This window comes from Lytechinus variegatus, chromosome 2 (genome assembly GCF_018143015.1).
Source record: "Lytechinus variegatus isolate NC3 chromosome 2, Lvar_3.0, whole genome shotgun sequence".
In the NCBI taxonomy this organism is placed as follows: domain Eukaryota; kingdom Metazoa; phylum Echinodermata; class Echinoidea; order Temnopleuroida; family Toxopneustidae; genus Lytechinus; species Lytechinus variegatus.
The window spans coordinates 25,599,607-25,612,288 of NC_054741.1; the positions used below are offsets into that span (position 1 = coordinate 25,599,607).

At 37.5% G+C, this 12,682-nt stretch overlaps 1 protein-coding gene across 3 annotated transcripts in view; it reads left to right on the plus strand.

Annotated features, from left to right (window-relative positions):
* Positions 1-12,682, plus strand: part of LOC121407678 — a 50,419-nt gene that overhangs the window by 15,616 nt on the left and 22,121 nt on the right. The window contains exons 1-2 of one of the 3 annotated variants that reach the window (XM_041598862.1): positions 3,708-4,105; positions 8,472-8,557. The gene's annotated coding sequence lies outside the window, so the exon portion shown is untranslated. Of the gene's footprint in view, positions 1-3,707; positions 4,106-8,471; positions 8,558-12,040; positions 12,408-12,682 lie in introns of those variants that run through there. The other 2 variants (XM_041598863.1, XM_041598864.1) reach the window with 2 other exon arrangements.

Consider the following 12,682-nt stretch of genomic DNA (forward strand, 5'->3'; position numbering starts at 1 on the left):
TTTTAAGTTCCATTCACATTGAAAAACGGACAGTTGGGACGGGTTGTCTGCCCCGGATAATTTTTTCAAGAAATAAATACAGTCTTTCATTTATCAATTACTACAGACCAAGCAGATCTTTGTGCTCATCCACTTCTGACTTCCTTGTTATTCCAAAAGTTTAAAAATCTTGGGGGAAAAGATCATTTGATTTTGCATGCCCCACTGTGTAGAATAGCCTTCCTGAAGACATTAAAAAATGAACCTCTGTCGAAACTTTCAGAAATCTTCTAAAAACTTTTTTATTTAACTCTTAGCTCTTTATGCGCCTTGAGCACTCTACAGAGTGGAATTGGCGCTTTACAAGTAACATTATTATTATTATTAAATAAAGAGGGGGGGGGGGAGAAGAGTAGAAAGAAACTGTCAGTCTGAGTCATTTTTAGTAACAAAAAAAATTACATCATACGTTATCATGCCCCACCTCCCTTCTCTCCTTCATTGAAATATGTGAAATCTTGTGCTGCACCTGCTTGGAAAGATGAGTGTAGAATTTCCAGAGATAGTACCATCAATTAATAGATTTGATTCTTGCATATTTCCACTGTACTATTTTATTTTAGATTCATTAGCAGAAAACTGATATTGATATATTTAAAGCTTACATGTATCTTAGTTAAACCTCTCCAAATGTACAGGTCACATTCAATATTGTTACCATATTGTATGAATGGATGTGCCCTAATGGTATGGTTTGAAGAAAATAAACCAAAAATGTGTTATTGATAATTAAGCCAATTTAACATAAAAAATATTTTAATTAGATGTCCTGTCAAAATTGTTTTTTCTTGGGAAACTAGTTTAACGTGTAGTGAGAACGGTCGAAGCAATCTTGGAAGTGATCTTGCAAACTGGTTCAGAAAACTACTTCACAATGTTGTTTTGAAGATTACTTTGCCTTGTTTAACTGGTTTTAGCGTAAATGAAGACACAAACCATTTTTCAGGAAGCGATCTTCGCACATTCTGAGCATGCTACATGTACATGTACTCCACACGACAGGTGTAGAATGCCTACGCTGTGGTTTTGAATTTTGCGCAAAACGTGGCCCCCTACTGAGAGTGTTTCCATAGCAAGAAGATCGCTTTACGTGAAGTGATTTTGAAGAAAACTTTTGTGTGATCAAGTGGGAACGCTAGCAAAGCGATCTTCCAAACTGGTTTCCTGAATCGTTTTCCAGTAAACTTGTTTTAGAAAGCCTAATGAGAATGGCCTTGTATTCTAATGCATGGAATGGGCTGAAAATTTCAGGATGAAATATCTTGTCAGTAGCTTTCTCCCACCAAATTTAATACTAAATTGGTAAAGTACGTATTTGCTTTGAAGGCTTTTTCAAAAACATTCGTGTGGGAGGATGGTAGATGCCAAATTTGAATTTTAACGGCTTAAAACACATTCAGTGACTACTACATGCTTGTAATATCGGAATGTTATCTACTCCAGTGTAATTCACATTACTGACCCTTTAACAACGCTTCAGGCAAGCGTGAATGTTTTGCTTTATTTGTTCTTCTTTCAAAATATTGTTTAAGCTTTATGTATGTCAGAAGTAACTGCATAGATACAATATTAGCAATTTACCTTGATTTTATTCTTTCAAAGGTATTGTTCACTATGGTTTCATTTAACATCTCTATTCTGTGGTAGAATTAAGTTTTCAAAACACATTTCAGGTTACCTGTTGCAGATTGGGTGTGAACTTAGACCCCGTTCTCTTTACAGTCCTAAAACTAGTTTAGTGGAAACTACCGTAGCTCAGTGGAAACTAGTTTATCATGTAATGGCAATGCTTGAAGCAGTCTTGCAAGTGATCTTCCTAACTGGTTTAGAAAACCACCTCGCAATGTTTTTAAAGACCACTTCGCCTTGTTAATCTAGTTTAAGTGTTGGTGAGGACACAACTGTTCTTCGAGAGGTGATCTTTGTCAATGTGTGGCGCGCTACTCTACACACTGTTTGTAGAATCTGTACACTGGTTTCAAATTTTGAGCAAAGCATTTCACCGTCAACAGAGAGCGTTCTCATAGCAACAAGACCGCTTCAAAACTGGTTTAAGGGAAACCAGTTCAAAAATGTATACTTAGAACGGGGTCTCAAATGAACTATGATTCAGAAAGCCAGCTTGTGATGTGGTCATCTTGATGAATTTGATTTGTTGACCGGTTCATGGATTTACTGTGAATTGAAATGGTGCCAGGGAGCAATGTAACGCTTCTCCGGGGAAGTGGTAGGTTAGAGGTACTCATGTGCCTGGTCAGAAAGTTTCACGTCTATAAATTAAAGTGCAAGAAAAAAATTTAAGGATTCTGAATTTTATCCTGAATCCTTTTAACCCACTGCATAACATTTTACATGTACATGTAAGTGTTCCAAAGTAGAAAGAGCATGCCTACTCACTGATGCTGTGACCCTGTTTACAATGAGATATGTCCGGGCTCAGCCCGGTCTGAAATTTATTGCAAATGTTCACAAGGCCAATATACATGTAGTACCAAAAGCAGCCATGCAATTAGCCCTGCGCATTAGCTTGTTTCGGCTTGGCTTTTATTCACTGTAAAGGATGCAGACCCAAATGCAGTTCCAAATGCAACTCTCCCTTTTTACACAGGATTTTCTTAGCCCCGGACTATCCTCAACCCCGTACTATTTTTTTTCCTTTTCACACATGCTTGCTTTTCACACACGAAACTCGCTAACCCCGGACTAATGGTAGCTCATGCTTTAAATACATTTGTCGATCATTCGTAGTACAAGTACTTTACTCATACACTTTTTAGGTGGGGCTAAATTGCCATTTAGCCCCACCTATAGTACGGGATTAAGGTTAGCCCACTTTTGTGTTACACTAGCGATCTTAACCCCGTACTATCGCTCTTAGCACCGCAATTGCTGGGATAACCCTGCTTTTTTGCAGGGCCAAATAATCCCGTACTAAAGTTGGGGTTAGCCCACTTTGCAAAAATGCTGTGTAAAAAGAAAGTGGGCTAAACTTAACCCCGTACTATAGGTGGGGCTAAGTGGCAATTTAACCCCACCTATAGTACGGGGTTAAGGAAATTTTAGCGTGTGTAAAAAGGGTAGTAGTGCACCACGCCCCTGGCTTGCAACCAAATAATCATTTGTTTACATGTACACTACTACTACAAAAAAAATATTGAAGGGTTGAAAATTAGGGCAGGCCGGGGTGAGCCTACCACTGTAAATGCACAAAATAGGGAGACCGGGAATTGGAATTCAGACTGTTCACGGCCCGGGGTTCATGATCTAAAATCGAGCCAGTTAAGTGGTCCGGAATATGATGATTAATGATGTCATAGAGTTGAACATAACATATTGGCACTATTGTTTAAAAGAAATTACTGTAGTGGTGTATTTGCTGAGAGTATCAGTCATTAACCGTTATTTCATTTTTAATAGACCTGAAGAAGTCAGTACATATCACGTCTTACTACACATGCAGGTATGTTTTTGAGGGATGATATATTAAAATTTTTGTCTCTGCAATCTTTTTAGCGGTGCTCGTGAAAATTGATGGCACATCTTTCACACTCTTCTCCCTCTATCCGATAATGGAATACTCCTACAGTCGCTTTAAAGAAAACCACTCTTGTTATGCAACACTGCTTTTGTGTGTGTTTAGACTAGCTGGTCTTTTTTTTTCTCTGATTTTCCTGCTAAGCTATGTATTGTGAATGCACAGCTGTGAGGTGTTATGCTAATGCCTCTCTCTCTGCCCGTATGATAATGAGGCTATTCAGGGCTTTGGTATGGGGCATGCTTGCCAGGTCCGCTGCTCTGACACATAACAAGAAAAGGGGGTTGGGCTTAGCTACGTAGACAGACGCATGCATGGTCAGAGGTCTGTTATTATACACCACTTGGCATGCTAGTGTGTGTTGAGTTGGGCTCTCTTTCTCATGATGATGCCTGCATGTGAAGTTATGCGGTAAAACTTTCAAACTTTGAGAGAGAGAGAGAGAGGAAAGAGAGCAGGGAACTGGGATCTGCTCGCTCTCACCAAAGCAGGTTGCTGTTTACTGCCATTTTTTCTCCAGATGCCGGATTGGTAAGATGCTGCTTCATGTATTCTAAGTTTTGTTCAGAAATGTTTTTGTTGTGATTGTTTGACGATTCTGGTCTTTGGTTTGTGACGTGAATTTCATCAGCACATGAGATCGCCAATTGTGGAGTTTGGAGTTAATTTAACGTTCAAATGGAATCAGGTACATGTCGTACATAAAGATAAATTACATTGTACATTGTGGGGTGGAGATATGAGTGTCAGTTTTCATTGTATTGTCATAAGTATTTTGTTTTGATTTTTCAATTAATATTTTCAAATTGAATAAATTTACGTAATATTTTTATTCATGTCGATGAGATATTAATGTATTTCAATATACATGTAATTGGGAAATGGGCATTAATGTGATGGTACAAGATTTAGTAGAGGATTGAATAGAGATAGAATCATCCAATAAGCCTATAAAGCAAAGATGGATGTAACATAGTAATAACATTGAACTACTGATTGATAGTTGGTAATGAACATTGTGAAATAATACCCCTCCCACAAAGCTAATACTGGTCATTGACCTATTGGAAGCCTGGTTTAAACCATCTTGACATGCACTTTGCCAAGAGAGTATCACTTGTTGTGAAATGGGGGAAATAAGTGATTTCGATACTTCATTTGTTGACCATTTTCCAGGGGAAAAGAGAATGATAAAACATCTGCGATGTGAAATATTCCTTTTGTCCTTTCCCGTGAAGTTTTAGAGTAAAAATATATCCGAAATTGGGATTCGTATTTAAGTTCTAATATACTGCAAAAAAATGTTGCAAACATCCAAGGCAATATACCCTGCAAAAGAAGAGTCTCATAATTCACCATCCTATTTTTCTATATTTAGTATGATATCCGTTAGAATTTCCTTCCTGATTACACGAACGTTCACATAAGTGAAATTACTGTCTTGATGTTTGTTCTAATCAGTTGCTCTTTAAGTTAACGTCCAGGTTTTCACGTAATATTACTTCGGCTTCATCAACTTTTGGAAAACTTCTAAACTTTGTTCGATATTCTTTGCAGAAAAGTTTGTTCAGACATACATAGGCAATACACGTGCATGAATCCTACATGCCGTGCATGCCATGTTGTCATTGTACACACGCCCGGCAGATACATGTACGTGGAGAGTATGGTGTATTATGTTTGCATTTCCACACTGCTGTTCACTGTACGTGCTGTTGTATTGCTATGCACCATTGTCCATGTCTGTCCCCTGTTTGTGGCCTCTTACGCCAGCCTTGAATATATTACCCAGAGACTCCCAGAGTGCAGTTTTCCCTGTAGGCTGGCGTGGCAGCAGGGTTTTGGCATTCAACCAAGAGCCCTGCGCCGCCGCAAACAAACAGCCTTTGACTCAGACAGCCGGGGCAGCCTCATGCTAACCAAGCGTGGGATTTCAGTCGACGACTGCATAATTACGTAGGGATGTTCCATTTGGACAGAGGGATATTTTTAGAAACCTGCTGATGTTTGATAGGACGTGCAAATTGGGTAGCTGCTAGTATGACGTGAAAAATATTCATTTTGTACATGTTTCCGTAAAAGAGGTTTGAGCATTTTCTCTTTTAGAACGATAAACGTGAATTAAACATTGTTAACTTTGCCATTTTCTCTTGAAACTGTCGATCGCTACGTGAATTTCTGGCAATGTAACATGAATGCATAAAAAGGTGACTATGACAGATGTTACCTGGAGTTATTCTATAAATACCTTCAAATCAGAGATTATAATTCTTTGTTTCTTTAAACTATAAAATGGATATACGATGTTGGATTCAATTTGCCGTCAAGGTTGTTATTGTGAATGAAGTACTGCCATGTACAAGAATATCTCATCTGTGAAAGTGGAAAGAATAAAAATTGATTTCATATGACGAAACTTGATTAAATGTTTGAATAATTTGTTAATCCAACATGAATAATAAAACAATATTTGGCGATTCCATATGTGTCGTTTGGGATATTTCAACACCAATATCTAGTCTCTTAACTGACTGAAAAACTTATTGAATGTTTGAATAATTTGTTTATCCACCATTGATAATAAAACAATATTTGGCGATTCCATGTGTGGTATGGGACATTTTGACACCAATATCTAGTCTCTTAATTGATTGCTTGAGCAATAAAAAATTATTTTTGGTCAATAATACTAATACTATAAGTACTTTATCATTATCACATTCACAAAACAAATTAAAGTTCCTCGTTTGCTTGGACAGTAGGTTGGAAAATATTGCGAGTTTCCTAGCATGGAATCGCCCCATTAAACTTTGGCCCTATGAAACATTCTTTGAATTTATGTATGTTGTGTAACATCACTCACATTTGAAGTTAGATTCCTATGAGTTTCTAAAAAATCTGTTGAATATTGCATATTTCATTTGTCTGATACACACGATCTGATGAGATACAAAATAATTAGCCTCCGAGTACTTAGAAAGGTGATCAACTTGATATCAAACATTTGTAACATCAAAACATTTCAACATTTTGGACTTGATACCAAACACTTGAAAGGAGCGTTTAGTTCCTTGATAACAAAACATTAAAATTGTCACCATTCAGCTTTATATTGGCTTGATACCAAACATTTGAAATGTTTCATTCAACGTAACATTACATTACTTGGTAATAAAACGTTAAAAACATTTATTCAGTTGCTAGAGTACATGACGAAAAGGACAAATTTTATGGATTCCTCAGGAAAAAGGGATTTGTTTCCATCCTTTATAGTGAAACAATGCTCTGATCCTAGTTTCATTACTGTATATGAACTATGTAATACAACATTTTTATAAACGTTTTAATTATTCATTTATTAGACTTAAAAATTAATGTTTTTTCATATCCAAGAGCCTTTTGGCTAAACCTTTCAAGAAATTTTGGTTGTGTCTGAAGTCTAAAATATACTAATTTCTTGCTGGTTTACTATATACTTTTTACAATTGATTTTCTTAACCCTGTACTATTTTTTTTCCTTTTCACACACGCCAAATATTCTGCCTAATCGCTGCTAAGGTAATGCCCGGGGGGGGGGGGGGGGGGGCAGGGCAGTCAAATATATTGCTGTACACATGCGTGATAAAAAAAACATGTTTAAAGGGGCGTTTTTTCAGTTTTGGATGCAGGCTGCGCATGCACTTGTTAAGGGTATTAACAAAATAGGGTGGTTTTGAAAGACTGGTCAATCACAGGGTCAAAAATATTTAGGGTATGTTTTTTTTCCCAAAAATTTTTATTTAAGACTAGCCAAATGTGTTTAAGGTATGTTTCGCCCGCAAGCTTTTTCCTGGGGCTTTTTCCTCTTCATTTCTGAAAAGTGTTCAGGTTCTTCCTGATTGTAAGCAACGACCCCGGCAACAGGTTTCATTCTGGTGACAACTTGTTAAGGGGCGAAAATGTGTAAACGAAGCCCGTGAAAAACTTGTTCAGGGGGTTATTTTGCACAGTGAGAAAAACTTGTGTAGGGGGTGTCTGGAAATAATTTTGTCATGCATGTGTATAGCAATATATTTGACTGTGCCCCCCCCCCGGGGGGGGGGGAATGTGTGCTTATCTCAAAAATAATTTAGTAATCCCTGACTAGTGGTAGCCATTCATTAGGGGAGCATCTCTGATTAGACAACCCTATTGGCCCTGTTGCCCCTTGGCATATATCGAGCTCTGTCCTTAACTTGGCTGCTTTTATTTCTACACTAGGGATCTTAACCCCGGAATACCGCATTTGCTCGGATAAATCTTGCTGTTTTGCAGGGCCAAATAATCCTGTACTATGTGCATGTACATATAGGTGGGGTTTGCCCACTTTGCGCAAAAATGTTGTGTAAAAAGAAAGTGGGCTAAGCTTAACCCCGTGCTAAGGACATTTTTGCCATTGTAAAAAGCATATTAATCTGCCAATAACTTTGTATTCTTGGCAATTCATCATGGAGGATTGATAATGTGAAAAATGGAGCAAATTATTTTTTTATTCAGGCTCAGCTGAGTTTTCAATTCATGTTCACATTGATGACAGGCTTATATTATAAATTAATTATTTAGTTGACCAATGAATGAAGCTTTATTCTCAAGTAAAAAGCATGAACTATTTAAAAAAAATTAAAATGCATGAGCGCTCTTTCATGAAAAGCCAACAGCATTCATGTATGAGTGTGTAAAGATTTGCATAAATGCAGTAGTAACAACATTATTTGAGAATGAGCCAGGAGTGGACCTCTTGTACCATACAGGTATTTAAACAACTAAGTAAACGTACATGTATAATGGTACCCCCCAAAAAAAAGAAAAAATTGCTTAAAATAACGTAGGCAGGGTTTAACTGTTTGATAATGTTTGAAATTTCTTTCGTATTTTTCAGATCTGACGTGTCAATGGGTTATCTGTTGTGCTGAGCTATATATGGAAACAAGTGAAATAAGCTTCAACTCACATTATATATAATACGTAAGTGTTTTTGTTCTTCTTTTTCTTTTTTAGCGATCATTGTGCAGGATGAGTCAAAAGGTCTACAGCTATACAATTTCCATGTGCTTCAAATATTGGCTTATTATTATACATCACAAGAAATTGTGTTTCATCCCAAAATATGTTTAATGCACATGTTCATAATGGGATAAACATGATGAAAAGAGTGCAAAAATTGACTAATCTCCCTCTGAATTCTCTCCCTCTCTGTCATAGCAAGGGTATATGATGACATATTTTGCAGGAATACACATTTGGAGCCAAGTTATTATTACAGTTGGAACATTCCTGTAAAATTGCAAATAAAAAAAAATACCGGAATATATACGATTCATACTCCGTCCTTTTAGGAATCATTTGGGAATCATATGCACAATGCATATTTGTGACATAATTATGATTGAAATTGCATTCCGTTTTAATTTTTGGGGGGGTGTTTTGCAATTTTTCTTTTATGTTGATTACATTATAACTTTCATCCTGGCACAAAAATATCATCTCTGTGCCCATCCTTGGACACAGTCTAAAAAGCTTTGTGGCAGAAGGAGAAAATTATCGATCTGGAACCCAGACAATGGCAGCTTATGGCAGGCAATTCTTTTATAGTTCAAGTCGATTATTGGTCTCTTGAAATTTGTCTTGCTTGTCCAATGATAAATAAATAAATAAAAACTCGATCAAATGATTTGGGATCTAACATGTTCATGTGTGAGAATGATTTATTGTCCCTAAACAACTTTGTAAATAATGAGCAAATTTTTAGTTGTAAACCTTTTTTAATTGACTATTCTGGTTTAATACCAAATGTAACAGCCTTTTGTTATGAACTATAAATGCAGGAAAGTGTTTGAATTTATGAATAGATATTGTGTGCCAAACAATTTTTAGCAACATCTCAGTAATTAGTTAAAAAACGGAAGACATCTTTTTTTGAATTTTTTTTATATGTATTATTAGAATATTAGGCATATGTCTATATCAAAACAGTCTAATCATGAATTGAATCAATAAAAATATAACTATAAAGCATACTTTGTTGGTGATTTTCAAAATCATTCAACATTACTTGGCTTTCAGGAAAGTTTCAGCTACATGTAGATTTAAGTCACATTTACCTTGCTTTTAAAACTCTTTCAGCATGATTGTTATACCGGTATTCCGGTAATTGAATAAAATTCACCTCGATTTCAAAGACTTCTTTAAACAATATTGCTTATTCAGACTGCTTGACAGTTGTCCTAACATATAATTGCAGGTCGCTCCACTGGCAAATGCATTCCAATTAATGCAAAGTGATGTTGGTGTGATCCTAAAAAAAAAGGGCTAGCCGTGATTTAAAAAAAAGGAGCTAGAAATCAATTCAAACTTCCCTTTAAGTGGTTGATACGAGACAACACGAGCCGTACTCTGGCGTTGCAATATGTTTGCTTCCTGATGTTAGTCTGAGAATACAGTCTTCCATGCAAAGAAATGAAACAAGGTATGAAGGTACCATACCTTCCAGTATGGAGCAAAATTTATTGCATTCACGTTACCAAGACTTTGAGGTCCAGAAGTGGTCAAATGTTGATAGCACTGGGGGAAAACCGGAGGGGGGGCACTCACATATATTGTTGGTATGGGGACGTGCTGCTTTGATGACCCCCTTTTTCAGACATAATTTTAAGTGCTCTAGATACTCCAAATGACAAAAGTTTTATTCAGAAGCCGCCCCTCCCCACTCACAAGATCCCCATTACGAAATGTTTCTGTTCCCCAGCCCTGCCAAAATTGTCCAGCGAGAGCACCACATGCGAGAGCTGCATGCACGATTTCACAACTGACAACTCCCTCTTATACATGCACAGCGCTAGCGTGCATCATACCTACAGAACCGCGATTCTGTTCCATAGACCGCTTTTCACACCACCCGATATATATTCAGTTCCCAAGGCCCTGTATTTTACCTGTGAGCTTAGTTACTTTAATAGACCCCCATTTCAGGGTTTCCTGAGGCACAATTTGTTTGCCCCTCCCCCCTGGTGGAAAACAATCTTTCCTTGATCTTCAATAGGTGGTTTCAGACCGCCTCGAAGTTCGCCAGTTCCAGGTATTCTCTGATCGGGAAATTTACCCCGATCAGAAAATACCAGGTATTTTGGTAATGTGAAAGCAAACTACGCGTAATATCCCCGAAAGAAAATACCCGCTAAATAGTAGGTACTTGGCGAAATTACGAGAACTTTCGTGGGGATTTTTCCAAGGTCGCAGGTATTTTGGCGATGTGAAAGCAAATTACTGGAACTTTTAGCCCAGCGTGTCGTTGGGCGCGGCGGCGTGGGTGGCTGCTGGGCTAGTGATTTTGAATCTCGCGCCTTGCCTGCTTATCAGACCATACTGCGCATGCTCGTAACTTCGGGAACTTATCCCGAAGGATGTGTTTCGGGGCGGTGTGAATGCAGGAATAATTAACGGGTATTTTTTAGCCTTAAAAAGTTCTCGTAATTTAACGGGGATTCTTGTGATCGAGGCGGTTTGAAACCGCAAAATGCCTTCCATGGGATGGGGCATGTGTGTTACTTATCCAATGTAGAATTATCCCCCCCCTGTACCTGTTGTATTTTTAAAGGGTTTCACGTTAAACTACAAACTTGAGTGTATCTACTGTTCACTAGCTAAGGTTACCCTGTACATGTATGTGTTCATAAATATTATTTCGTTGTTGGATTTGCACAGAGTGAATCTTCTGGTACATGTATATAGGCAATTAAATTTCAATTCAGTTCAAAATTTATTTCAATCAATTATAAAAATACAGGTATATACAAATTAGATAAAAACATGGGATTGGAGCCCCTAGAAGTTTACATTTAAAAAACTTGTGGGTGGGGCACCACCACCACGATACAATAGGCCTATTCTTGCTATTGAAATTCTAAACATGGTAAAGCTTTTAGTCTATGGTTTTGGTAAAATAATGGTTATTTCAAATAAACATAAAGACATTTTTGAGAGGGAGAGAATACTAGATTTACATCCTAACGGCCAGAAATGGGTAAAAAATGCATTCAATGACTCCTTTGATCTTTTAATATTGCAGTTTTCGATGATACTTGAGTTTAGTTGACATTTACTGACCCTTTACCAGATCATTAGACAGGCTTTAAAGTGAAGAATGCTGTCACGTGCACTGGGAGAACAATACAAATGTTTATTTTTCAAATTATGGACATATTGTGCGCAAACATGCAAAAGTTCCATCATTGACGATAAGTTATGAAGAGTGATTATAAAACAAGATGTTTATATGGAAGGGTTACGACTTCACGTTAGCTCTTCTTGTTTGTATGTGCCTTTAATTTGCATGTTCAGTATAAAGATCAGATTTCCCCCGGCTTTGTTTAGCATAACATCAGCAGGAAGACTAGAAAAGATTCATCACTTCACGTGCTTGTCTTTATACACACACTATTATACTTCCTGTATAGGGAGTTGTGTGCCGAGTACATTGTATGTATGCAGTCAGCCATACCGCCTGCATAATCAGCAGACCATTCCATTACACGGAACAGGGGGAAGTGTTTTTCACTACGTACTGATTCAGCCATGTGAAAAACCTGATGTGGGCTTTTAACAGCTGCACTGAGCTCAGTCAGCGAGGCACGCAGCCGGAATGCATGCTCATTATGAACACGTCCGCACTGCAGATAAACAGTGCCCTGGCTGTGGCTCATACCGTCGTGCACACAACGTTGGTTGATGTTGGGCGGCATCTGCGTGTGAAAATATCACAAATTGACTCACACTGCGTCATAAACCTTTGCTTTATATAGTTCGCTTTGATACTCGGGTAAGCAATACCATGTTTTATATTTGTAAATTGAAGATTTGTCACGTTATTTTAGTTATACGTTTCGGACACTATACGTGATATTGCTTAGTGAAATTTCAATTTCTTTGTTTGACTTGCTCTGCGTTCATTGGCTTCACGGTGAGGTTTATGTATGAAAATACATTAAACCACATTTTCAGTTTCAGTGGACTACCGGTAATTCCAGATTGACGTGTGGAGTTTTCCTCTTTACAGTTGTTATTAAATACAATCCAAATGCATCGATAGTCATT